The sequence below is a fragment of the Budorcas taxicolor genome, chromosome X (genome assembly GCF_023091745.1).
Source record: "Budorcas taxicolor isolate Tak-1 chromosome X, Takin1.1, whole genome shotgun sequence".
NCBI classification, from domain to species: Eukaryota; Metazoa; Chordata; class Mammalia; order Artiodactyla; family Bovidae; genus Budorcas; species Budorcas taxicolor.
The window spans coordinates 11,453,992-11,461,842 of record NC_068935.1 but is presented as its reverse complement, the minus strand read 5'-3'; the positions used below and the strand labels follow the sequence as shown (position 1 = coordinate 11,461,842).

General features: G+C 38.2%; 1 non-coding gene across 1 annotated transcript; it reads right to left on the bottom strand.

Annotated features, from left to right (window-relative positions):
• Positions 1-4,854: 4,854 nt before the first annotated feature.
• TRNAC-ACA (transfer RNA cysteine (anticodon ACA)) lies at positions 4,855-4,927 on the bottom strand. The gene has a single exon. It is a non-coding gene; the product is annotated as a tRNA-Cys (tRNA).
• Between the last annotated feature and the right edge of the window lie 2,924 nt (positions 4,928-7,851).

Sequence of the window (7,851 nt, the reverse complement as noted above, 5' to 3'; positions counted from 1 at the left end):
TTAGTTTTGTGAATGTTTAGTTTTTAGCCAACTTTTTCACTCTACTCTTTCACTTTCATCAAGAGGCTCTTTAGTTCTTCTTTGCTTTCTACCATAAGGGTTGTGTCATCTGCATATCTGAGGTTATTGATATTTCTCCCAGCAATCTTGATTCCAGCTTGTGCTTCATCCAGCCCGACATTTCACATGATGTACTCAGCATAGAAGCTAAATAAGCAAGGTGACAATATACAGCCTTGATGTACTCTTATTCTAATTTGGAACCAGTCTGTTTTTTCATGTCCAGTTCTAACTGTAGCTTCTTGACCTCCATACAGATTTGTCAGGAGGCAGGTCTGGTGATCTGGTATTCTTGAAGAATTTCCCACAGTTTGTTGTGACCCACACAGTCAAAGTCTTTGGCATAGTCAATAAAGCTGAAGTAGATGTTTTTTTAGGAACTTTCTTGCTTTTTTGATGATCCAACAGATGTTGGCAATTTGATCTCTGGTTCCTCTCCCTTTTCTAAATCCAACTTGAACATCTGGAAGTTTACCGTTCTTGTACTGTTGAAGCCTGGATTGGAGAGTTTTGAGGATTACTTTGCTAGCATGTCAGATGAGTGGAATTTTGTGGTAGTTTGAGCATTCTTTGGCATTGCCTTTCTTTGGGATTGGAATGAAAACTGACTTTTTCCAATCCTGTGGTCATTGCTGAGTTCTCCCAATTTGCTCACATATTGAGTGTAGCACTTTCACAGCATCACCTTTTAGGATTTGAAATAGTTCAACTGGAATTCCATCACCTCCACTAGCTTTGCTGGCAGTGATGCTTCCTAAGGCCCACTTGGCTTCCCGTTCCAGGATGTCTGGCTCTAGGTGAGTGATCACACCATCGTGGTTATCTGGGTCATAAAGATCTTTTTTGTACAGTTCTTCTGTGTATCCTTGCCACCTCTTCTTAAGATCTTCTGCTGCTGTTAGGTCCCTACCATTTCTGTCCTTTATTGTGCCCATCTTTGCATGAAATGTTCCCTTGGTATCTCTAATTTTCTTGAAGAGATCTCTGGTGTGAAAAGATATCTGTTTAAGGAAAATCTTAATAAGCCATTTTTCTTCAAAGACACTTTTCTTTTTGAGTTAATTAAAACTTCATCTATTTGGAGTTAATTTTTGTATATAGTGTGAGGTAAGCGTTCAACTTCTTTCTTTTGCATCCAAATATCCAGTTGTCACAACGTCATGTGTCAAACAGACTATAATTTCTCATTGAATGAACTTGGGACTCTTGCCAAAAATCAAGTCACCGTAGATGTATGGGTTCATTTCTAGACTCAAATTCTATTCCACTGATCCACATGTCTATGAAAGCCAGTACCACAGTACTTTGATTACTGTAGCTTGTCATAGGTTTATGTGTAATTTCTAAATCTCTGTTCTTTTTCAAGATGTTTTGGGTACTCAGGATCCCTTGTACTTCCTTATGAATTTTAGGATCAGTTTTTCCATTTCTACAAAAGGAGGTTGGAATTTTGATTAGAATTACATTTAATCTGTGGATTCATAATGGGTGAGTAATGCCAACTTAATATTAAGTCTTCTAAACCATGAACCCAGGGTGACTTTCTATTAATTTATGTATTCTTTACTTTCTTTCAACAACATTGTATAGTTTCAGTGTACAAGTCTTACATTTTCTTAGCTAAGTTTAGTTTATGCCTACATATTTTAATCTTTATGATGCTGTTGTAAATGTAATTGTTTTCTTAATTTTCTTTCAGATTGTTTATTGCTAGTATATAGTGTAGATATACACCTGATTTTTGTATGTTGCTATATGGCTGACCTCCTTTATTAGTTCCAGTGGTATCCTGTGGATTCTTTAGGGTTTCATCTGCAAATAGAGATAGTTTATTTCTTCCTTTGAAATTTATTCATTTATTTCCTTTTCTCACCTAATCCCTTTGAATGTAAGTACCAGTAAAATATTGAATTTAAGTGGTGAGATTAAGCATCCTTGTCTTTCTCCTGATTGGGGAGAAATGCTGCTAGTTTCTTGCTATTGACTATGGCATTAGCTCTGAGTTCTTAATAAATGTCCTTTGTTATGTTGAGGATATTTCCTTTTATTCCTACCTGATTGATTGCTTATATCATGAAACTGTGTTTAATTTTTCAAACACTTTCGATTATTGAGATGATTTTGTGTTTTTATTCATTCTGTTAATATATAGTAAAATACTGATTGAATTTTATATATTGAACCACCTTTGCTTTTCTTTGTTAAATCTCCTTGGGTATGGTATATAATACTTTCTATATTTTCTGGATTCAGCTTACTAGAGTTTTGTTGAGAATATCTGCATCTATATAAATGATATTGGTATTTGTTTTCTTTTTTTTGTGATGTCTTTGTCTGGCCTTGGTATCAAGGTAATATTGGCCTAATAGGATAAGTTAGGAAGTGTTCTTTCTTCTATATTATTCCAATAGTTCAAAAATAATTGATCTTAATTATTTTGCAGAAATTGGTAAAATTTGACAGTGAAGTCATCTGGGCATGCACATTTTGGAATTTCTGTATGTACCTATTATGACCATCTGCTCTAGTGTTTCATTTAAGGTTAAAGTTTTTATGTTGAACTTCTATCTGGATGATCTATCCATTGATGTTCAGTTCAGTTCAGTCACTCAGTCGTGTCCTACTCTTTGCGACCCCATGAATCGCAGCACGCCAGGCCTCCCTGTCCATCACCAACTCCTGGAGTTCACTCAGACTCACGTCCATCGAGTCCGTGATGCCATCCAGCCATCTCATCCTCTGTCGTCCCCTTCTCCTCCTGCCCCCAATCCCTCCCAGCATCAGAGTCTTTTCCAATGAGTCAACTCTTTGCATGAGGTGGCCAAAGTACTGGAGTTTCAGCTTTAGCATCATTCCTTCCAAAGAAATCCCAGGGCTGATCTCCTTCAGAATGCACTGTTAGTGAGGTGTAAAAGTCTGCTACTATTATTGTGTTACTGTCAATATCTCCCTTTAGTTCTACTAATAACTGTCTTATATATTTGATGATCCAATTCTAGGTGCGCCTATATTAATAACTTTCCAGAGTTTGGTAAAATTGATTTTGACAGAATCTGCCAGTTTATTAGTTGTTTTTATGGAAGAATGGGCTTTTAAGACTCTAATCTACCATTTTCTATCTAAGGAGACTAAATGAGCCTTTTAAAAAATTTGTATTGGTGTATAGCTGATTCAAAATATTATGCTAGCTTCTGCTGCATAGCAAAGTGAATCAGTTATACATATACATATATCCACTCTGTTTTAGTTTATTTTCCCATATGGGTCATTACAGAGTATTCAGACAAGTTCCCTGTGCTATACAGTAGGTCCTTATGAGTTATCTCTTTTATATATAATAGTATACACACACACACACACACACACATATCTCTCTCTCACAGTCTCCCAATTTATCCTCCCCTTCCCCACTTTCCCCTAGTAATCATAAAAAATTTGTGTTCTACATCTCTGACTCTATTTCTGTTTTTAAAATAAGTTCATTGATACCATTAGACAACACGTGTAAGTGATGCATGGCATTTGTCTTTCTGACTTACTTTGCTTAGTATGAAAATCTCTAGATCCATCCATATTGTTGCAAATAACATTATTTCATTCTTTATTATGGATGAGTAATATTTCATTTTGTGTGTGTGTGTATATATATATTATATATATATATTTATATATATGTGTGTGTGTATATGTATATGTATATATACACACACACACATATATATACACACATATAAATACACACATATATTATATATATATATATACACACACATATATACACACATATATATAAATATATATATATAAACACTTTCTTTATCCATTCCTCTGTTGATAGACATTTAGGTTACTTCCATGTTCTGGCTATTGTAGATAGTAATGAGCTTTTTTTCTTAAAGACTTTTTCATCCTGAAGTCTTATTTAGAATCCAGAAGTAATTAACATTTTAAATGCCACAAGATCACTGCTATAGACTGAATGTATCCCTCCAAACTTTATATGCTGAAACCTTAATCCACCATGTGACTATATATGGAGATAGAGCTTTTAGATTGTAATTGAGCAAAAAATGAACTATAAGGTTGAGGTCCTAATTACACAGGATTTGAGGCTTTACAAGAAGAAGGGGATATCTCTCTCTTTCTACACACACACACACACACACACACACACAGAGGCTGTGTCAGGACAGAATGAGAAGGTCACTATCTATAAACCAGGGGGCTAATATTTTCTAGTATTTATTCCTACTGTACTTTGATCTGGGACTTCTGGCCTCTAAAATTATGACAAAATTAATTTCTGTTGTGTAAGATACCCAATTGATGACATTTAGCAGACTAAGACATGTTTTGTTAGTGAGAAATGGGGCTCTAGCAAATACCTTAAAATGTGGAAGTGGCTTTGAAACTGGGTAATGGGTAGAGGCTGGAAGAGTTGTATGATGAAATCTAGAAAGATGGACATTAAGCTGATTCTAGTGAGGCCTCAGCAGGAAATGAGCAACATATATAATGTATATGAGATTCATTGATTGATTTTATGGAACTGGATCACATGATTGTGGAAGTTGGCAAGTCCAAAACTGGGGGACATGCTAGCAGGGTGGAGATTCAGGGAAGAGTTGATGCTGTAGTCTTGTGCCAAAGGCAGTCCAGGAACAGGAAGGAACATCGCTCAGTCGTGTCCAACTCTTTGCAACCCCATGGACTGTAGCCTACCAGGCTCCTCTGTCCATGGGATTTTCCAGGCAAGAGTACTGGAGTGGATTGCCATTTCCTTCTTCAGTGGATCTTCCTGACCCAGGGATCGAACCCGGGTCTCCTGCATTGTAGACAGACGCTTTACCAACTAAGCCACCAGGGAAGTCCAGAGGCAGAAAATTTTCCTCCTGTTCCTATAACTCTGGGCTCTCTAGGGTTGCAGAGCATGATCTCCAAACAGAAAGTACTTCTCCCAGGAAAACCAACAAGAATCCCATTGCCTGGACACTTCAGGATTCTTTTTTCAGTGTATAACAAGCAAGAAGAGGAATCACTATCTGTTGTGGCCATCCTTCAGACACAGAATGGACCCCTGCTCAAAATTTGTTTCAGATATCAAGATTGGCAAACACACAAAGTGTGAAAGTCTTGTTGCTTACATGGTAAGGATTTTTCAAGAGTCAGATTCTTTTGCTCACCCAAAATCACTTCAGAGATCAGAGAAATAAAACTGGCTTGAGATTTTTATGGTAAGTAGGGTATGGCGATTCTTTTGTGCATGCAGGGACCTATAAAATTTAAACCTCCCATCAGCAGCAAAGGAAAGAACACCTAGGTTTCTTGTAAGCGTGCCCAGATGTGGTATACAAGAGGAATAGGGAGAGGTGAGGCTTAAAAGATGCTAGCAGTCAAACATTAAAAAAAGGATTCAGGGGACTTCCCTGGTGGTCCACTGGTTAAGGCTCTGCCTTCCAATGCAGGGGTCACAGGTTTGATCTCTGGTCAGGGAGTTAAGATTTCACATGCCGTACAGGTGGCCAAAAAATAGGTTCAGACTATCACACCATCTAGACAAGGGCAGTTGACCCTCTATCAGGAGGAGGAAGAAATGTTACACAGTGGAAGCAAGCTGAATATGCTTGGCCCCAAAGAAACAATCCACATGGTGCCTTTTGATATTCCTTTGACCAATTTTGATGGAGAATGGATATATGCAGTAACCTTGGCCAAAGAAGCGCTCTTGTCAGGGATGAGGGTCTCAGTCATGTTACCAAGTGAGGTACAGAGACCAGCTAAAGAGAGGAGAAATGTAGAATCGATAGTGGAGGACTCTGGAGGATCTCCTTCTTGGACTTAATATGAAAAAGTAGATTTTGACAGCATTAGAAGTAGATTGAGTTGGATTCCATACATATTCCTTTTCAAGAAAGGACTTCTTTTTTCAGATTCTAGTTGTCCAGTTAGTAGAAAGCCTTCAGTTTTCAGAACTTTCTAAGACAGTCTTAGTTGCAGAGAGATGTCTGGCCCATATCCAATGACTGATTGAGGCGGTTGTGTGAAGGGTCATCCATTTCATTGCATCAGTTGCAAAGGCACTCCCTAATAAACATTGTGTATGTTGAAACTCAACATTCATAAAAAAACTAAGATCATGACATCTGGTGCCATTTCTTCATGGCAAATAGATGGGGAAAAAAATGGAAACAGTGACAGATTTTATTTTCTTGGGCTCCAAAAATCACTTCAGACAGTGACTGCAGCCATGAAATTAAAAGAAGCTTGCTCCTTGGAAGGAAAGCTATGACAAACCTAAACAGCGTATTAAAAAGCGGATACATCACTTTGCCGACAAATGTCCATATAGTCAAAGCTGTGATTTTTCCAGTAGTCATGTACAGAACTGAGAATTGGACCATAAATAAGTCTGAGCACTGAAGAATTGATGCTTTTGAATTGGGGTGCTGGAGAAGACTCTTGAGAGTCCCTTGGACTGCAAAGGGATCAAACCTGCCAATTCTAAAGGAAATCAACCCTGAATATTCATTGGAAGGACTGTTGCTGAAGCTGAAAGTCCAATACTTTGGCCACCTGATGCAAAAAGCTGACTCATTGGAAAAGACCCTGATGCTGGGAAAGACTGAAGGCAAAAAGAGAAGGGGGTGGCAGAGGATGAGCTGGTTAGATGGCATCACCAACTCAATGGACATGAATTTGAGCAAACAGATATAGTGAAGGACAGGAAAACCTGGTGTGCTCCAGTCCATGAGGTCTCAAAGATTCAGACACAACTTAGTGACTGAACAACAACAACAATGATGAACTCTGTCTTCTTCCTGGAGAATATAACCTGCAGCATCCCTACTAGTGCTACCAATTTCTGTATGACTTGGAATAAGGCTAGTGTTATGGATGGGGCTCAGAGGTTAAAGCATCTGCCCACAATGCAGGAGACCGGGTTCGATCCCTGGGTCGGGAAGACCCCCTGGAGATGGAAATGGCAACCCTCTCCAGTACTCTTGCCTGGAGAATCCCATGGACGGAGGAGCCTGGTGGGCTACAGTTCATGGGGTCGCAAAGAGTCGGTCACGACTGAGCGACTTCACTTTCACTTCCCTTTACGGACAGGATGTATGTGTTCCTCCCATTCATATGATGAAAGCCTGTCTCGGCAGTGTGGCTATATATGGACTAAGGAAGTAATTAAGGCTAAATGAGGTGGCCAGAGTGGGGACCTTTTCTGATAAGATTAGTGTTCTTATAAGAAGAGATACCTAAGAGCTCAGTGGCTCTTCCCACCCACAAGTATGCATGAGAGAAAAAGGCATGAGAGCACATGGCACAAAGGCTTCAACTAGGAAGAAGGATTTCAACAGAAATATGATTTGCCAGCACCTTGATCACAGACCTCTAGCCTTCAAAACTGCGAGAAAAAAAAGTTTTTCTTGTTTAAGCCAATCAGTTTGTGATATTGTTATGACAGTCTGATCAGACTAATACAGCCAGGCTGCTTAGTAAATATTCTCACGATAAATCTAATTCTTAAAGAAGACAGAAATTTATTTCTAGTCACTTAATCATCTGCAATAAGAATTTTTGGTCAGTGGCTACCTCTCTTCCATATAGATATTTAGATATCAAGGTCTTTTCCATTATGTTTTTACTGCAAAAGCAGAATTTTTAACCTGGAGCCCAGAAAAACTTCAAGGATGTTTAAGGATAAAATTTTGAGAATCTATGCATTTGTTTATGAAAAAAATTCATCTATGATTTTACCAATGTCCAGCCAAAATTTAGCATTTTGTTCAT